Consider the following 20,923-nt stretch of genomic DNA (forward strand, 5'->3'; position numbering starts at 1 on the left):
GCCCAGGCACAGCAGCTACCCAGCTGCCACCCAGCCCAGGTGGGACCAGCGGTAAAGCCTCAGCTGCTGAAAAGCAGCTCCCAAGGGAGAGGAGGGGCAGGCCCTCACCTTCAGCTGTCTTCACCGCAGTCCTTATGAGCAAAGGAGCCGACCTTGGACTCAGCCAGCTAAACAACTCAGCTTAGCCAACGAGATGCCCCACAGGGGAGGATGCTCTCCGAGGCAATGACTTTAACATGCTATTCAAGTTCAGGTGATTGATGGAAAGGCTAAAATCGACTTAATACTAGAAGATCTCTGCAGAGCCACGTCCACACAGATACAAAAGCTCAATCACATTTTCCAAAGGAAATTGGCTTCTGTTGTGCCACAGTAGATTCCAAGATAGGGAGGAAGGTTAAAATGACTCTAATCCAATAATGTGATAATGAGACAAAGTGATTAATTACACCTCCATAATGAGAAAGAGATTGTGTACAGGCTTGAATCAGCTTTAATACATCACCTTGTAAACTGACTCCATGTTCACATATACCTACTGGCATTTCTATACTCTTAATTACTAATGTTCCTGTGTTAAACCAAAGGGTAAAGGCTGTAATTAAGAGGGAGGGAGACTGTTCTTGTCTTGGGCCCCTCCTTGGCCAAAGGGAGCCTGGCAGAGAAGGTTAGTCATAACCAGATGGGAGGAAAAAAACCCCTTCAGCAGTACTTCAAACAGAGGACATTTGGATCAAGGACTAGAAGCATGATGAACTGGATTAAACATCTCTCCAACCAGAGTATCTGCGGTCACTCTCTATACCGTACCCATGCAGCACCAGTTGAACACAGCCATTCCTGGGATGATGGCAGCAGCCACCGCTCACTGAGCAGTAACCCAGCCTTGGGGTACAAGGGGAATTTTGCTCAACCACATCTGGCTAAAGCTCTCTTCTAGAAAAAAGATTCAGAGTACATCTAGCATTTGCTAGAACTGATGGATTTTTGTTCTTAGTAGCTTATCAGAAAGCTATATTATAAGAAGTCTGCATATCCCCACTGAGAGCCCAACACTGAAGGGTCTAATTGCCACACCAGAGCTGCGGATACCTGCCTAACCACAGCTGATGATACTCAGGCTCTCTTCTGATGGGAATTCATTTTTTTATGTCCTTCCTATCCTTTCAAGCTGCTTCCTGTCTGCTCACAAGCAATACGGATTGTTTACAGCAGCTTGAAAATGTATGTGAGAGGGGAAAAAAAAAAAAAAGACATTGAAAACAATTTGGAGGACAAGATGCTAAAGTAAAACTGATGCTGTGGAGCAGGAGAATAATAGAAGAAATTCAGAAACATTTGCAGTAACAACAACCAGTCAGCAAGTCTGGGTGAACCAGAATAGAAGCCAGGTCCTCTCCATCTCGACCTAGGAAAATGTGAAGAAACTGTAAGATGATCACAGCTTTGGAAACAATTCTGCAAAGAGTGAACAACGTCACCAAATCCAAGCAGTCAATTACTGAGTATTGCACTGTAATGCTTTTTCATGAAGCCCCCTGAAACTGTTCACCTGGTCTTCTATGGAATTGCAGTAGCCAGCATAGCTCTGTCCTTCACACAGCACTGTACAACAGCTGGAGACAGTGCTGCCTCTGACAGTTTATATTAACTGAGGGTGAAACCCTTTGTGTCAAATAGCCTGCATTTCCAAAAGATGGCCCCTTGTACGAACACCTGGTCTTCTCTCATGTTTTCCTGTTGTATCACTGCATTATGACATATCCTGATGGGTCCCATCCTTCTCCACACTGCAAACCAGATGAGCATCCGAATTAAGTTCCATAAAATGGGAGAGATGTTACAACTTGAGCCAAATCCATAAATGTGCTGCCTGGAAGGTGGTGCAACTGTTCAGGCATAGCCCTCTGGGGCATAACCACCTTCACTCATCCACCTTGTTTCAGCAGGTAACTTGCTCTAGGACTACCCACCCAGCACTAGCTTGCTGGGGAGCAAAGAAGTTTGTCTCCCATGTCCTGTTCACATCGTTTGAGACAGGACTAAAAGGGCCACATAACTATGTTACTTCTATAGGGAAAGTCCCTGCTTTCTCATCCCAAACTGGCATTTATAAATCAGCAATTCTAATAAACAGGAAATATGGAGAAGCTCCTTGGAAGGGGGAGAGGGAATCACCCTCACTGCAGCGGTTCTTGAAAAAAGCAATAGAGAATTAATCTGAAAATGAGAGAAGCTTTCAGTCCTGTCTTTCTGGTAACAGAGGACTGTTACAGACAGCACTTTCTCCAGAAGAACATTTGTATGCCCCGTAGGTATTTTTTAAGGAATCAAATGAATCTGTGTCAGTCTGCTCTCAGGAGTTTTCTGCTACACTTTAGTTGAGTCCTTGCTGCAGTATGGTTGAGCTTCCATAACTAAAGGGTAACAATCCTTTTTTTTTTTTTTTTTTTTTTTTTTTTCTTCCCATATTATTGAGTCATTGATCGTACTGGAATTGCAGAATAAATGTTTTGCTAGTTTAGATGAATTCATGAGTTCTGTCAGCAGAAATCCATAGATCAATTTGAATCCATAAATCACATTTGTGATTTCTGTTTGAGGAGTCAAATACTTTTGTGCTTCCTCTCAAGATAGTAAAAGTTGTACCATGAGTAAAACAACCCTATATATCTACATATAAAACAGTGGAGGTAATTTTTAAACTCTCCATTTAATGGATTCATCATTCAGCTTTACCACAATCACCTCCTATTTTCATGAGTCTGTAACTCAAAAGTGTAATTTTGGTTCGTTGTTCAGGCATAGATTTTTTTTCAATGAACATCCTGTTGCGTAGTGACACAATTCCACCAGATTTTAAGGATGAGTCACTCATGTGGGACTTCCATCATGCCATAGTGTAGACAAAAAAAATCCCATTTGGGACTTGGATTAAATATCACTTGAAAGACATCAGAATTCATATTATGACATACTACAAGGACAGAATTTGTTGCACAAGCAGCAAAACTACAAAAGGAGCTTGCTTTGATCTCTGCTTTCAATTTTATGAGGCTACCACTTACACCACTCTGAGGGCATTTAAGCACCTGAGAGTGCCTAAGTCATTTCATGCCCTTTGTAGACTACGAAGACAGTGGTCATCAAGGTAAGGAAGAATCTTACTTGGGCTGTTTGTTGATTATGTCAGTTGTATCTGATTAAACAGATTTATTTTCTCCTGAGAACTGGTGGGCAGAGCAAGATAATCCTTGGTGAGACTGTGCTGAAGTTAATGAAGTTGCATGAGGAGCTAATTCAGCACAGTTCAGTTAAGGAAGTGATGTAAACAAGAGTTAACTTTGTACTTTTGGAGGAAAGGTAGGGCAAAAGAGGAGAAAAGGACTGACTTCTTCAAGTAAATTCAGGACAATGGGTATATCTGGAGATGCTGAGAAAATTAATGCCTAAGAAAAATATCTTGGTAGTGTGCTAGTTAGGCTAAGGTGTCTCAATGCAAGATACTTTTTTAATGCCTGCAGTAAGGTCTTGTCATGTAATATTTTTTTCTCATTGCATTTATCTCGATGAAATTCTGTCCTATCATCAGTTTGGCCCTGGAGTCAAGTATGACTAGGTGTATCTACATGTTCATAGCTTCTGAATTTAAACCATTGAAATGCACATCTGGAATGGGAGTCATACACATTGAAAATATTTCAGTTGATATGAAACTAAGCAACATTTCTGCTTAGCAGCAGGTTGCTGTGAGCACATCGCTGCCATGCCCAAACCCCTATCTCCTGGGGTGGCCAGGAAAAATCACATTAATGTCCACATCAAGTACTCTGTATTTGAAGAGGTGAGAAGAGTGCTAAATGGGTTTTCTAGCTAACACTACCTGGGTGTTGGATGAAGTCCACTACCCTACAAAACTACTCTTTGACTAGGGCTTGATTTTTTTTTTCAGGAATGGAAGCATGGGGAAGTAGAAGTGGTTTGGTCTCAAGGAGCTCTTAACAGCACACCTAGCAGTGTTCCTCATCATCCATTCAACACGATTCTGTCACAGTTCTTGGTGCACTTGCAGCTGGTTCCCCTTCCAAACACCATCGTCAGACAGAACGTTTAAAAAGGTTTATTTTAGCCCTAAGAAACCTACAGTTTCCAGAAAGTCCTAGACACAGGTGTGTCTCAATAATGGGAACCTCAGAGGACAGACAAGTGGGAGCACCCTTCACTACAGAAGTACTGACATGTATGAGTTCTGCAAAGCTTTGTCCACATGAATAGCTTGCTGGTTTCTAAGCAAATACCAACTGTGAGGCTGAGCAAGAAGCCTTCTTAGCTCCACCTTAACCATCCAAAAGTCCTCAGCAGCAGCAAAACTACAGCCACACAGTTTTGCATCATAAAAGGTTTCATCAGGTGACCTCAAATTGATGGTGGCCTTAGATAACAAAATCTGTATTGCTGCACTCTAGACCTAAATATGCTCATGACCCAAATGTACTTTAACCAAAGTGAGGTTTTTTACACGTGTATGTGACATACAGCCCCATATAGGAGGGCTGTAGAGGGGCCCTGAGCAAGTCAATGCATTGGTCGGGGGTCCTGGCAAGCACTAGCACTGTTCTATGCTGGAACGAATGCAGTATCTTGTCCTAGAAACGCAGCATCACTGACATTATCTCAGCTGCCAGAATGAAGCAGGCCTTGGGGTCCAGCCAACTTGCCAGTGCCTGCGCTCCTTTTCCCCCTTTGCAGCCAGGTTCATTTATTTCTTCAGGCTGCGGGCTATGATGCAGCTTATAACCTGTGTACTAGGCATTTATTCTGCTGGGTGGGCATTTCAAACAACTGTTAAGGTGCATAACTGCTGCCTGTTTATGAAAAGCTAATAGCTACTAACATGACAGTCTTTAGTCTCAGATGATGCCAAAGACAGTGGCTGTGCCAAGGATCAAATAATGCTACTGCCTCCAGGGACAGCCATTGTCATGTAAGACCCCCTGCTCTTTCCCCAGCGTTACAGAGCGAGCATATGGCACTCATATTCCAAAGAGCAGTGAGAAATCCCAGCTTTCCTTATTGGGAAAGAAATTAAATCTAGGCCTGATAAAAACACAGAGTATTTTTCCCAGTTTCTGAACAGTTTAAATAACATAGATGACACGGCCTTTGCATCTCTTTCCATTTTCCTTACATTTATTGTGGTTCTACACAGATAGGAGCTTTTCCAAGTAAACGCAATATCTCTGAGAGTGGAAATATTTCAATGGCAGGGGGACACAGACAATAATTTCTGTTTCTGCTCATGGTTTCCATCTTGTAGAGAAAGATGCCATTCCTCATATTTTCTGCAAAACTTAGTATTCTCTCTATATGGTCTTAAAATGGTTTGAGAATTTTCAGAGAGTGTTTTCTTTGAAAGCTCTTGACATTTTTTCCACAAAGCTATCGGCCTCCACACGACAGAATAAATAGTCTCAGTGTGGGTAACATCATGCTTCAAAACTGCAGTTCCTGTAGCATCATCCCATGACTATGCCTAACCAACACTTGCTGAACCTGTAAGTCACTGCTGGATGCAAAATTGTCCATTTGGTTGTTTGCACACAAAGAAATGTTGGTGTGAGTGAGGAAGCAAAAATCTTCCACAGAGGTCATAAATAAAATAATCCACCTTCTCCTTCTCTGTGAAAACCAGACATTATGTTGAAGGGAATGAATAAAACACACTGAAGAGCGAATGAATACTAGCAATGTATGGTAAAAGACATGAATCCACATTTATAATAGAGATGGTGGTGGTTTAGGAAGCTTTGCTATTTCCTGCTTTTGGTCACTTCTCAGTAGCCCATAAATCCGCCACTCCATACTGGATTTCTGTAAATCTGTATCAGCTAACTCTGTGTTGGTTGGACAAACAGTCCTTTTCTGGGCAATACCATACACCCTCTACAAAAGGAAAGGCACAACTCTCTGCCTCCTCCAATTAGCTGCATTTATTGCTTGCGCAAAAAACATCCTGGGACCCCGTACTGGAAGACAGGCCCATTACCCCATACACACATCTGAAAACATAATTCCTGCCCTGAAAGTTGAATTCAAGTTAAAATACAGGCAGAGGTTAACCTCTGCTGTTAAGGAGACTGCACTGGCATAGACATGCTCGATTCCAATCCCTAGGCTCCACCGTAAGTAAATTATCACAGAAAGTGCTTACAGGGCATTGAGTGATTTAACAGAGGAAGAAGCAGTAAGTCAGAATAATATAAGGAGAGTCCACATAACTCTGCTTTCTTTGAATTTGATTGGCACTTAGGTTTACAGGCCCTTTGCTTTTAGAGGGCAGGTCTGGATAGCAGATATGACTCTCACTTCAAAACAACCCTAATTCCACCAATCTTGATATGATGAACATGAAAGAGGAACAGTCCCTAGAGTTCCCAGGAGTTCCCAGTCCACAAAGGAAACAGGCACTGAGGTGGGCTTCAGAAAGGCTGAATGATTATAAAGGCACCAGTAGGTTGATGCAAAAATCAATTTATTTTAGTCTAGTTTTAAATCATAATAGTACTGCCACAATAGCGTTGTTTGGGTGGCTTAAATGCACATTTCTGCAGCATGAGACAATCTCATTTTTACAAAATACTCTATTTGATTTAACTTTACTGCATTTAAAACAATCGTTTGGGTGACACTGACAATATGCTTTGAAAGCTATTTTGTAATAAAGCTTAAGTTATTATCTCATTTTCTCTCTTGGTTAAGGCCATTTATTTCAGCTACGCATACATGAATGTTTCCCTTCTTAATTAGGTGCAGAGGCTAACCGCGAAACTCTGCTAGGCTGAGCCCCACAAAGAGCATATGCAGTCCATGCCACTGCACTGCAGACACCACACTGGAGGGGGTGAGCTCTTCAGAGCTGGGTACTGGTGCACATCTGAGCAGAGACACCATTCCCTTCTGGTCTACTGGACTTGATGAAAAAGAAATATTTGAAGAAGGGTTGTGCAACAAAATAGTTTAAGAATATCCCTACTGCAAACCGAAAAGGAGACTAAAAGAAGGAGAACCCAGTACCTGCAGTGTATAGGGTAGGGTCCCACAGCACCCAGGCTTTTCCTCCAAGCAGCCCGCGCATCCTGATGGGCCATGATGGTTTCTTGGACATCCTCACCCCACAGCTCCCTTCCTCCAGCCTGTCACCCTGCTAGTCCAAAGTGGACATTCACGTGGTGGTGTCTATCCTACCCTAGCCACAGCCCCTGACAAATAGCACTCTGATGCACAGCACTCTGAGTTGTGGCTCTGGGGGTGCTAACGTACGAACCTGCCCTCTTCCTTTGAGAGCTTCCCCAGGCTCTGCTGAAGGGGGTTGTCCAGCCGACAGCTCCAGCGAGGAAGCAGAGGCATGCCCTGTGCCCTTCCTCGCCATCTGCACTTGAGCAGGAAAGAACACTGGTCAACATCCACCCCACCTCCCTCAGGGCGTTGCTTAAACTACTTAACACGTATCTGCATTCACATGACATCTAATGTAATTTACAGACCCAGAACGTGATTTAGTGATGAATTCATAAGCCCTAGGAAAAAGCAGCAGCCCAGAAACTCATCTGAGTGTGGGTCTTATTGCTTCTGACATAATCCTCACAGACAAATGACCCTCGCCATATTGTGATGTCCAAAAGAAAAAGAATGGGAATAAAATTTCTCACTTTATCTTTAAAAAAAAATCAGTCTAATCTGATCTGGCAGGAAAAAATTACTTACTTTCAATCATATAATGAATACTGCTACAGGGCAGACTTAACCAGTGATTTGTCTGTATATTCTTTTATCTTAACTTGCCTCAGTTTCTTTTACAACTTAACCTTCAGGCTGAGTGATCTGGTTAATCCTTAGTTTGAGCCTAATCGCAACATTCTCATAACATTTGTTAGCCTCACAAGCCCATTTTGATTACCTCAACTCAGGTTTAGCAGGTTTTTTCCTTCCCTGGAAAATACTTGTGAGCTCGGTTGTTCCAGAACATGAAACATTTCTCTTTCTGTGAATTTTTAGCCTGTGTTACGTTAGCAATTGAACTTTCCCTCAGCAACAAAACCATAATAAACGTTCAGTTTCCATTGAACAAAAGGAAAATGAGCGTAGAGTCTGCTTAGCTTCCTTTGCCTGTGAACTAACGAACACAGACCATCAATGACTGTCTGCAAGATCTAGTTATCTGTCTCTGCAAAAGGAACATACACTGCAGGAGAAAATGAGATTGCAAGAAAGAGGGAAGCTGGAGGATTAATAATTACAGGAAAAGAAACTCATTTAGGTGCCTAACATGATCATTACGTAACTAAGCTTTGTTCAAGACCGTTCAGATGATAAAGCAGTATAAACTCAGAATCAGCTAATGACTTGCTTGAAATGCTTTAGAAGCTAAAGGGTTTTTTTCAGCATGAGCTATGACCAAACCTAGATCAAGGTGACTGTTATCATTAACTGATTACTATTAAATGTGTTCTGTGCACAAGGAGTCCTTTTCTTTCCCCAGAAAGGAAAAAGGCTCTTGTCTTGCTGAGAAGGTTTGTCTTCAGAGGCATATCTGAATTCTTTTAAGTCTCCTTATTTTTGCCACTCATCTTCTTTGATGTAACAGTACCAGTGGGGCAGCATCATCCTGGTTCGCTCCTCCGGTGACATGAGTGAGTCTCAGCTCGTTCTGCACTTGAGGGAGACTTCTCAAACCAAGGCAAGTAAAGACAAGCAGGAAGGAATAGCAGCCTCATAACTTCTCTTCTAAAACCAAGCCACCTTTTAATAGTTGACTAGCAATATGCAGAGGCCTTAGGCCAGAATGGCCAGCTCAGACCTCAGCCATAATCCGCATTATCCCCCACCTACCTCAGGAATCTAATTTGCTTCTCTGTCCGAGGTTGGGTGAGTGTTAGGCTTTCTATCTTCTGCTAGGTGGCAGCAAAGCCAAAAAACCTGTGGCTTCATAGTTGGTCTTGTTATCAACGAATGACATGGCTCATGGTTTTCGTGGTAATCCTTCCTGGTAAAGGAAAGTAGCCTCATCCAGTTTTTCATGTCCCATTTCATGCCACGCCAGACACACAGCTGTTGTTCCTCCTGTCTCCACATATCCTTCTCTTCTTCATGGTGGAAATGAACTCATTCAACCCCAATACAAAAGAACAGAAGAACATAGTGAAATGGAGGCATGGACAATAACTGTACATTTGTCCATCATTAGCACAGGGACCATACACCAACTTATAAATCAGTGAAATATTGACCTACTCTAAGAGTTGACAGCTCCTGCTTATTTCCACGGCACTGCAGTTCCTTTTGCCAAAAAAAACAAAAAAAGATGTTATCAACCAACTTGGGACAAAGTCTTATTTCATTTTCATTGGTGGAAATCTGAGGTTCAGCAATATATATGATTTCTAGTCAGGATTTTATGAGAGTTCACAGTTTTTCAATAGCTCTCATCAAGACTTCTATTCCTTCACTGTGCTAGAGAGATCTCTTGTAGCATATTAAACTACAGCATAAGAAGCAGAGGTACATCAGTTGGGTATATTCATCTGGAAGCTCAATAAGACACAACAATACCTGCCAATGTCTTCCAGAGATTCATAATAAACTTATGAATTTCAATCTTATTTCATTTTAATGGCACCCCCCAGGTCCAGATAGGATTCTGCTGTTTGCCTGGGAAATGAGGTGTTCTAGATTATATGAATAAAGGAATGATTGAAAAAAAAAATCACTCTGTAGTTGCTTGGAGAGACAAATCATACCGGGGCATGCAAAAAATTTTCATCTCTAGTGTACAGTTTTTGTAGAAATTAACATCATTTGCTCCTTAATTGCTATAAAAAATTAGGCACCCATAGACAGTGGACAGCCAGCGGCCATGTAGAATTATAAAGACATTTAGTAGCAGATAACAGCTATGTGTAAAGACTGATGTGAATGATGTATTTATTTATGGGAGGGTTGCTGCAGCCCCCAACTGGTGAGTAGGATTCAAAGGGTAAGATGACCTCTTAATCTCATAAACTTCAGAGTCATTAAAGTAATAACAATATATATGTCTTCAAAGCACTTTGCAAACATTAACTAATGAATCTTCACTACGTATCTGTGAGGAAGACATTTTATAGATGAGGATACTCAGAAAGAGATGCAATGATTTATCCAAGGTCACACGCACAGTCAACATTAACAGAGATTAGAACACAGTGTTCATTAGACCACATTCACACTGGGAACAGTGACTTAAATATTTCATTAAAAAATACGTGGCACACCCTTCTCATCCAAAGCGGAACAGTACTGTAGCAGCACAAATGCCCTGTGCAGAAATAAAATGACGTTGTGCAGGGTCATGTCCTCTAATTCTTGTCAAATACACCGCTCTGTTGCTTGGTTTATTCCCACAGCATCTAATACAAAGAGAAATTAGAGTACAGTGCAATTACCTACACACTCTTCCACAACTTGACTTATTTCTAATGAGTACATTATATACAAAATAAGAGTACTGCTTCAGAAAAATTGCTTTCACAGAACTGGCTTGTTTCTCAGGTGCTGTAGCTAACCCTCCTAATGCAGTCCTAGCTGAAGGAGTTGGTGAAAACATTGAAATTAAATACCTGCTCTTCAAATTCACAGTTGGAACCAGCTCCACGTTTACAGGGTGATAAATTCGCTGGGCCAAATTCACAGGAGGGCCTGATACCAAGGACAAATGCAACTGCACCAACCAAAGAGATGAGTGCTCTTAACTTGCTGCAAACTGCTCATCACCACTCTCCCCTGCTCCTCGGCAGTGCATCTCCTTAATCACTTCTGTTCATCTAGACAACTCCATTCGTAGGTATTAGTTAACTCAGGTCACATGGACTGAACTGAGTAAGGGAGTTTCATGAGTAGCCCTACTAGTGAATCTGAGCAAATAGGAGCTTTTGGCAGGCCAGAAGGAAAAAAAAAAAAGGAGCAGATAATACCCTCTGCCACTGTTGCATCTGTTTGCAATGCATGTTTTCTTGCACACCGGGACAACACATCAACATCACTTATACCTCCATTCACCAGGTACAAGGGATGCTTTGGTCCCATTCCTACCTCCATGGTAACATCAGTTCCATTGCGTCTATAATCCTGTAATCTCTCTACAAAAGGGTCAGATGATGAGGAGAAAGCAAGAACCATTACACAGGGTGGCATGTCAGAGCACCTCAGTCATGGCAGTCGCTCCCAGCATCAAAATATTTCATCTTAAAGGTAGGTACAGCCCACTGGCACATTTTGCTACAGCTTCAGCTCTCTGATGATCAGAGCTTGGGAAGCAGATGAAGGCCATCTAGGATGACATATGGGAGTTTAACCTGCATGTCTTCTGTGATCTATGTACTTATAGCACTGCTCAGCTTTTAATTTCCCTTGTTCAGGATCTCCACCTCAATATTGCCTTTGAAATCTATCACTGATATATGTATTTCATCACATCCTTGCATTCTTAATTCATTCACCCCTGAAGGAGACTGTCCATCCTATTTCACTTCATCATTTCACTTTTTGAAAATTCTCCTTTCCTGTCTATAGTGGAAACTCTTTGTGTTTTGTTGTTTGATTTTCTTATGTTCCTTTTGCTGTATGCTAGACTGTAAACTGTTTTCCTCCATCTGTAGTTAAGGTAGACAGAGCCTCAAAGGGAGAAATGAGTTTGAACATTGGCAAAATGGTACAGGGAAAACTCTGAAACAAAAAAAGACATCTATATGCCTACCTGTAACATCTGTAAACCATAAGGTAGTTATAATAAGTTTTTCTTCTTTTCCCCTCCCAAACTATGTTCCAAACTGTTCACTTTTTGGTGTTTGTTGAACTATATCAGAAATAAAACTAGAGATTTATGCCAAAAAAATGAGTTGTTGTTTCAGGCAAGTAGAATTTTATGTCTTTTCATAGTAAAGCAACATTAGCTCATTTCTTACTAGAGCAGACATCCTTTCTTTTCATTAACTTCTTCATGTTCTGCCTCAGGTATATGATTAATAAAGGGCCAAAGCTGGATAAGTTTATTTATCCAAATAATCCTGTTAAGAACAGTGGGGAGTCGGAAGGCTGGTAAGGAAAATAACCCCCTTGTTGAAATGTTTGGACCAAGTAAGAGAAAACGAGTCCCATCTGTTTTTTCTATATTCTTAAGGCAGAATGAATAGCTATGCAGGAAAATAAATTTCTGGTGTATTTTAAAATCATCAAAGTAAGAGGCCGTTTTCAGACAGTACAAAAAAAGATTTCTGGAAATGAACACTATATCAGATGCCTAGTTTTTAACATTAGGGCATGGAGATTCAGTTTAACAGGACCGTTACTGAGCGGTAGGTGTGCTACACTTGAAAAAGAATGAGTTCTCTTTTTCTGTGCAGTTCTTAAGCACCTGCTACTATAGATAGCGGCACAGTGGCAGACTCTGTCTCCTAAATATGTTTAATTATATTTAATATTGTTTCATCTCAGACATTACAAGCTGGGAATGAAGGGAAGGACTGGGAATGAAGAGACCTGCCAGGCTTGGAGAAGAGAGTGATGGGGAGCCGAGGAACATTTGTAATCCAAGAATTGCTTCAGAACAGGATCAGTCATTGCTCAGTCTAATTGATTTAATTTAATTTTTTTGATCCAGTTTCTAACCAATTCCATAAAACAGAATATTATTTCCTATATATGCATTTCTACTAAGAAAAAAAAAAAATTTGGGAAAATGCCAGAAGCAGAAGAAAACAATAGCCAAGCCACCCATCCGAACAACAGAAGCATAACAGATCCTATTACAGTTTATAGCAATTGAGATTAGAAATGCCACAGAATACCCTCCTGCCACCCTTTTACAGACAAATCTTCTGGGTTCTTCCAAAGCAGTGACTGGCAGATTAGGCCCATAGCACTGATTTCCAAGGAGACATTTGTTAAGACCTGGTCTCGACAGGTGGGATTCAAAGCCCCTGTCACTTTGAATAGGCCCTTAGACACTGTAAACATTTTGGATCAACATCATCGGCTAATGGATAAGGAGGGCAGGAGAACATGTTTCTTTTTAAATGTTCATTTACTGCGGTTTAAAGCCCCGTGAGTTTCCAAACCATTTTCCAGAACCAGCATGAGTGGCCAGCATCCAACAGAAGCTTTGTGTTACATCCTTCTGGCTTCTTTCTCTTTTGAAGTTGATAGCCTCTAAGCCACTCGCCCTTTCCACCTTTCTGACAGCTATAAGCTACCTGTGTACCTTCTCCCATAAAATGTGACCCACTAACACTGTTGGCAGGTAAGGGAGAGGGGCTGCAGGGCACTTGCTCCCCACTGTCCCACAGATGCCCTGGCTGTGCCAATGTCTCTTCGGGGACTGGAGTTGTTGGGGATGCACAGAGGACCCCACCGTTCATGCTGCATGATGTGTGGGCATCAGAGAGTGTGACTGCCAAGCTGATGCCTTCCAGGTCCTCTGGAAATGGCCTGCATGTGGTCAGGCTGGGCACACTTTCCAGTCTGACCAGACACAGACCTGATTTCCAGGCAGGCTGCTGGCCATCACTCAGGCTCAGTGACGGTGCAGCTATGGCCCCTTCAGTTAATTTTCTTTGTCATCTCATGCACAACAAGCAAAAAGTAAAACAAACATAAAATCCCAGTCCTGAAACACTCCTGAGTACCAGGACATTACCACACTACTCACTTTATATAAAACCTTTGAACGGTTTGCAATAAATTCCCACAAACCATCACAGAGCAAAGACTCCTCATCACCCCTGCTTACCTGCACAGATGTTTCCTTCCTGTACACAGGCACATGGGTGTCCTTGTGAAGTAAACCATGCTCTATTCTTCTTTGGGGAAACAAGATAGCTATCTATTTATGAAAAAGAGAAAATGCACTTCAAAGTCATACGGAAACACTTGGCTACGCAGCCACTGTTGTTGCTGTAATCCTACCGAGCAAGGTCCCCTACGCTAGCCTGGGCTGGATCAGCCCTGCTCTGGCTGCTGGAGGCTGTACAGCTGCTCCAGGCTTCTTGCGTTGTGTGGCCGACAGGTCAGATGCTGCAGCGGGCAGCAAAACCTGGGCAGTTACAGCCTTCCCCATCACCCTGCAGCCTGGCTGGCTACCCACACGGCTTGAGAGCACATGCCCTGCAGTAGAGCCTTCTGAGTACTGCAACAGTTAACTATCTCTGCACAACTCATTTCTGTCTGGATGAACTAAGAAGTTCTGGGTTTTAATATCATTTACATCCTCCAGATGATTTCCAGTGAGATGGAGCCCACTCCGACTGTGGCCAGGCTTACACAGCCATCCGAGTCACCCCTGCTTAATCGGATGCCTTGAGCCCCTAGGGGGTGTGGATCCCTGAGGAACACGTGGAAAGTTTCAAGAGTGTTACACTTTGCAAAATGAGGTAAATACAATTTACTGAAAGGCAAAATATGAGTTAATGCAGCTAAGCAGTTGGGATTTTCCACTTTTTCAAAATCCACATTTTTGTTTACATAAAATGGATGACACGTCCAATAGATGCACAATGAAAGGAAGAAGGATTTCCTACGCTTAGAGATACTTTTATACAGACATGCAGTGTACACTTTGAAACAAGGAAAGAAGGAAACTAACACTCGGCATGTGCTTGCAACTTCAAACAAGTGGGTAGCTGTACGAAACAAAAGCTAAATGTGTATTTTGACATCTGAACAGGAAAGCCAGCATCTTTTACGGGTACCAACATCTCTGTTTCATAGGAACAACTCTTGAGGCTTGGAATGTGTTTTCCAGACTCACAGCAGGAAAGTGGATTTCCAGGATGCAGACAACCTTCTTTAACATCTCAGGAGTCACAACACAATCCAGTCCTGGCCTAGGGAAAGTGCACAATAGAGAAAAAGATGGGTGTTTTCTGACAGTACCTGAGGCAAGCTAAAAAAAGAAAACAACTGCCACCTGGCATCAGCTCTATTGACTGAGCTCTCTGGGTCCTCTTTTAAGTGCCTGAAGACAAGAGGTAGGAATCCAGGCCACAGTTTTAAAAAACCTCTCCTGATGCCAGAGCTAAAGCTTGTCTCTGCAGTGCCTCTTTCTGTTTCCATCCATACACCAGCAATAAACACTTTTCTTAAAGTATGGCAGAACTAGCATGTCCAGAAAAAAATCCCGGTGATCGTGGTAAATGGAAGGGGAGACATCACTGCATGCCTTGGAATGGGCAAAGGCAGAAGAAAAGGCAGTGCCATCTTTCAGAAGTGTTTGGAGATGTCTCACCTGGTGCTGAGAAATAACATGATTGAATCAGACCTTCTCAAACACAGCAGCTGAGGTCCAAGAGGAATTCAGATGAGCTCCTGCTACAGAAATATTTAGCAGCAGGCAATCCAGCAGGGCTAAGCAAAGGCTAAATGCTATCCTTAACACACTTAAGGTGCAGCAGCACCTGCATGCAAAATGATCCACTGAAGGATGTTACTCCATCATCTCATACCCCTTCTGGAAGATCTCAGCTGACAGGAGGCACAGGCTCATGGAACAGACTATAAACTCACGCTTGCTTGCCTCTCCAGTGGGACTGGATCATCCAGGGGGACTGGAGGAAGGCATAAGCAAAAGAGAGAGGTGGGGAGACAAGACCGATTAAGTGTTATCAGATCTCCACGGCAGGTCTTCTTCTACCTAGATTTATGTTTCAGAGTTTCAAACAGCTAGCAAGAGAGTCAGAGTCGTTGTACACGGCATAGAAAGAAGCTCGTGGAAATCTCAGAACTCTGTCCTCTCAATATGCACAGACCAACACAACAAACCATACTGCTCTCACAGCAGGTCTGATGCTTCCAAGAAGAAAAGAGAAGGAAGAAAATGGAGGGACGACAGCTGCAGCATATTGACAGTATTCAGCTGTTGTGCTGGGTCACTGGTGAAATTATTTTTCAAGTTCAGACCTTACCCTTAGCTTATCTCTTGTCTGTCTGTCCACAGCAGAGTCACTGAGGTTAATGACTCTTGTTTCCTCTGTAGTATCCTCTAGACTGTCTGGGTAGTGTATTATCAGCAATCTGTCAGCCCTGGGCTGACTCAGCTCACCAGATCATTCAGAATTAAACACAATTTGTAAGCTTTCCATAGACAAAATATCTAAATCCTGACTTTCAAGCTGATAAACAAAAAGAAAGTTTTTGAGTGCCTACATTAGTCACTCAAGGCTTCCTTAATATCCAGAGAGAGACAGGCACCCCAAAAGAGTAATTCAGGTTGTAGGAGGACTAAATTACGTTCCGGAGTTCCTTGTCTACAGGAATACGAAAGCTTAAGACAATGAAACTCTTAATTTAGGTGCCCATTAAGTGCCTATGATGCAATGGGATGAATTTGGGCATTAAGCATTCATGCCACTGCAACAATGAAACCCAGGGAAGGTTGCTGCTGTGTTTTTACTTGGAAAAAGGCTAGCTCATCATTTTCCCACAAGCCTTTGATCTCATCCCAGTGGCTCTGCTCAAGTCACTAATCCCCGAAAGCACAAAGCATTCCCTTTTCAATTTAGAGAGTGGGTGTATAGACGAGTGCACCAAATGGGTTTGGAGAAACCAGAGCAAGATGGAGAATATAATTCCAAAACCCTTTCCTCAGCAAGGGATGTGCTTCTTTCTCCTCTTACACGGTTCAGAGGAGAATATCAGACTTTCTGCTGTTGCTCTAAAGGCTGAGTGTTTTAACCAGCCATGCTGTCCTCTTGCCTGAGGACAGCTGCAATATACAATGTGCATTTTAAGAAGTTACTGCTTTTATTAACTGCAATTATACAGGCCAGTATTGAAAACAAGAAAGGACTATAACCCAGTCCCTCCAGCTATCAAGATTCATAACAACCAGCATCACTTTCCTAAGCTATAAAGCAAATAGTTTTAAGCCAGCCAGAAATATCCAGGTAGGAGTGTAACTGACCAAACTCCCGGCTTTCACACACCACATTCATAACCTTCTGCCCACCTTATGATTTCACAATAAGTGTTCTTGCCTGGGGAGGTAGATGACTCTGTAGAAAATTAAAGCACTGTCTCAAGTTCACACTGATATATACATAGATCAGTGGAGTCTTTCATACGCCTTTTCAGGGGAAAAAATATTAAGTTATTCAGAGACTAAGCTGCTGTTGAGATTGAAGCTATAGGATCATGGAAAAGTAGGTTGGAATATACCTTGACAGGTCATCTACTCCAGCCTCCTGCTCAAAGCAGGACTGTTGCCATCCCAAGGCTCTTGCTAATTGAGAGCTACATTAGGTCTTCCTAACGTAGCCCGGTGTATGTCTTGCCTTATTCGCAGTGAGAGTCCCCTATCAGCATCCACTGACCATACATACACAGGGCTCTTTTAGCAGGGCTACCACTAGCCCCAGTCACTTCCCAGCCTGTGCTGATGCATGGGGGTATCCTGCCACAGGTGCAAAACCTTGCACTTTTTCTCATCGTAAAACCGCTCAAGCTGGCTAGGTTGGCCTAGTCCTCCTTTAGCAAAGGTCTTTTGAATTGAAGCTCTGCCACACATCTTGCCAGCCACTTACTCTTATTAAATAACTTCTATAAACTTGCTGATGGTTCATTCTGTGTTATCAGTCAGGTTGTTGATGAAGACATTAAACAACCCCTGCAGTACTCCTCTCGTAAGTGACTACCAACCAGATGTAAGCCACCCTTTGAGCCCACAGGTTCAGCTGCTCTTCAATCCACCTAGCAGCTTGTTTCTCCAATGAGAATGCTGTGGGTGACAGCATAGAAATCATTAATAAAGCCAAGGTGTATTATATTCATGGCTCTCACCTTCTCCACACAGACAGTCACACTATGAAATCATATAAGCAAATTCTTTCAGCACTCTTGGGAAAAACTCATCCAGCCCCATAGATCTGAATACATCCAGGTTCAGCAGGCAGTGCCTACTGCGTTGTTGCCCCACTGTTGCCTGTCCCTCCAGTATCCAAATTGTGCTGATGTACACAGTGGTCTGGGAGAAGATTTTGCTTGTGAAGGCCAAAGCACAAAAAGTTATTTGAGTTTCTCAGCCTTTTCCATATCATCCAACATTAACTTATCTTCTCCCACAGACCTGCAAGCACTTTTGCAACCAGTGTACCTGTAGGATTCTTGGTATCCTTAAGATCCCTCACTAATATCAGCTCCAGGGCTTTGACCTTGATTTTGTACGTACATACACAAGCAATGGTTTCATACAATTCCTTTTCTGCCTGCCTGTCTATTAGCACCTGATATGGTCCTTTTTTGTGTTGTAGTTCATCAAAAATCTGCCCACTTCACTATGCTGGGCTTTTGCTGCAACACTCAGTCTTCCTGCACATGATTTGTTCCTGAGCTCTCTCCACTTTTTCTTTGGAAATCAGCCTTCCTCCCATTTGTGACAATTTCCAAGGGATTCTACCCAGAAAATTCCTCACTGAGCTAACGTGCACTCTCCTAAACTCCAGTCCTGTCTACCACTCACATTCCTACCTCTCCTCTGGATCCCGAATTCGATCCTCTTGTGGTCACTGCAGCTGAAACTGCAGCCCTATTTGACCCCAATTCTTCCCTTCCTGTGAACAACACATCAAGAGAGAATTACTTCAGTGGACAGTTTCACAATTTACATCAAAAACTGTCACTAGAAGTCTAGGATCTGTCTGAATTGCCTGAACAATACCAAGTTGCCCTTCTGACAGATGCCCAGACCGTTGAAATCCCCTTGGTGCACTCACCTAGATGTTCTTCAGAAGTTCAGGAACTAGAAAGGTTTCTCAGCTTCCATCCTGCATGCTAAGATGTGGAAACACTTTTAAAACGTATCATTTTTTAATAACATAATCTGTTTGTTATCTAAACAAGGCCATTGTACTTTCACAGGTAGGAATAATTCAGCTCTGTATCTGTCTGCTTCTGTCTTCTGATACTGTCTGAAGAAACTGGATTTCCTGCTATATCTGCAAAGCACATTTTTGTTCAATGAAGAATGACAAAGATGAGCCATAGCACAGTCAGGGGCTTACACGACACAGTGTTTATTTAGTTTTAGAGCAAAGCTCTAAAATACAGAGACCTATGAAGGTGTAACATTGACATCTTATTGCACTGCAGCTTTTGGGGCCTTGCATGTTCTGTAACCATTTCCACTTCCACAAAGTTAACAGAATAAATAAGTAAAAAAGCTAGCAAGTCCCAGGAAGTCATTGCAGTTGTTTATTCATTTTTGTTTCCCTCTGATTTCAAGCACCGAAGTGGCACAGAATCAGGCTTCCTATACTATACTAAATCACATCCTTAAAAGGATGCCTATAGGAACATATACGTTTATCTGCAATGCATACAAGAAAAAAGATCTCTGGTGTAAAAAGGAGCAAGAACTTACCCTCTCTCGGGAGCGGAGGGCCACAGTCATCCAGGCCTAGCGTGCAAAGACTTGATGTGATCATAGACTAAATACAACCTCAGGGAGGCTGTTATGTCAGGGAACTGAGTTTTACCAGTATCTGAAGGTATCAGTGTCCGGGCAGTGTCCATGTCCTCTAGGTAGTTCAATTTTTCATTTCCCCATAATCTGTAAAGACATAAAATGCTTTTTTTTGTGTGTGTGTATGAGCTTCTCAAATACAGGTCTGGCAGGACTTACTCTCTGCCCTATCATCCTCCTCCTTCCCAAAAGCTTATGTTTTAGCCAGAAAAATGATTGAGTATAGTAGAAATATGGGCTCTGCCTCTGCTTCTTTCTACTCAAATGGTTACTTTTTCATTAAGGATAAATTCCTTTTGTCCTCTTTGTATCCCGCACCTCAAGTTGGAAAAATCAGAATCCCATTACCCTTGGAAATAGGGTGTTTTGCAGCCTTAACAGCTTTTGGGATCCTCTGCCTGTCTCTTAAATCACTCCCAGTACCTTCAACAGAGCTGTGGTTGTTGGCCTCCTTCCTTATCTTACACACACACAGAGTTTCTGTAACTCCTTTCAAATGGACTTTTTAGGTTTTCTTCAGCACTTTTGGTATCAAGTTATCCATTAACGCTTTTTGCTGCTTGAGGTCTAAGTACCCAGTGGTTATACTTAGCACCGGTTCTCCAGCCTCCCTCCCAAACCAGGATGTTTATTTTCCGTAAGACTCTTACAAGTCTAATCTCCTCACTGGAATTTGCATTTGTCTAGTGAATGTAAATTCCCTCCCACTGGCGCCCGCCAGCCTCTAACAAGGTAAGCCGTTCTTACAGGGTGTCTAGTTCTCAGGCAAAGCCGAAATCTCTTCTACGTAAGACCCCTTTGGCTTTCGCACTATGCTGGCTCTGGGAACGTATTGAGGTGGGTGCATTTTGCAGGACCTTGAGGGTGCTCAGTTTGAAGAAATTGTCCGACCAACGGCTGCTTGAGCCAGCTGGTTGTGATTTTTGCCAAGTGGCCGTTTAGCAAGATTTACTGTTCTTAGTAGGATTTTTATAAGGACTTATCAATAATGGGGATTAGCCCCGATTTGAGCTCTCAGAGACCAGACACTAGTACAGGCATACCCATGCAATCCCCAGTGCACACGAGGAACCAGCTCCTTCTGCACCCAAAGCCTGTCCCTGTTTGAAGGTGCAACCTGCTCCACCAGTGGGAACTGCTGAATTCTGGGGCTCACAACAGTGGGAGTAGCCACCATCCCCTGGCAGGCATGTTTATGCCCAGTCCAGAGGGGAAAACACCACCTCCAAGGACTCAGCTCTTCAGCTTGCACAGGAACAGCAGATGCTTCTAGTTCAATTCCCCAAGTAGACGCCAAGAGCTGGAAAGGGAGTTTCTGTTGCTGTTATACTTTGTATACGCTGTGCTGGCAAGAGTACTTTTTGTTAGCATGACTGC

The sequence above is a fragment of the Leptosomus discolor genome, chromosome 1, assembly GCF_034619465.1.
Source record: "Leptosomus discolor isolate bLepDis1 chromosome 1, bLepDis1.hap2, whole genome shotgun sequence".
Lineage (NCBI taxonomy): Eukaryota > Metazoa > Chordata > Aves > Leptosomiformes > Leptosomidae > Leptosomus > Leptosomus discolor.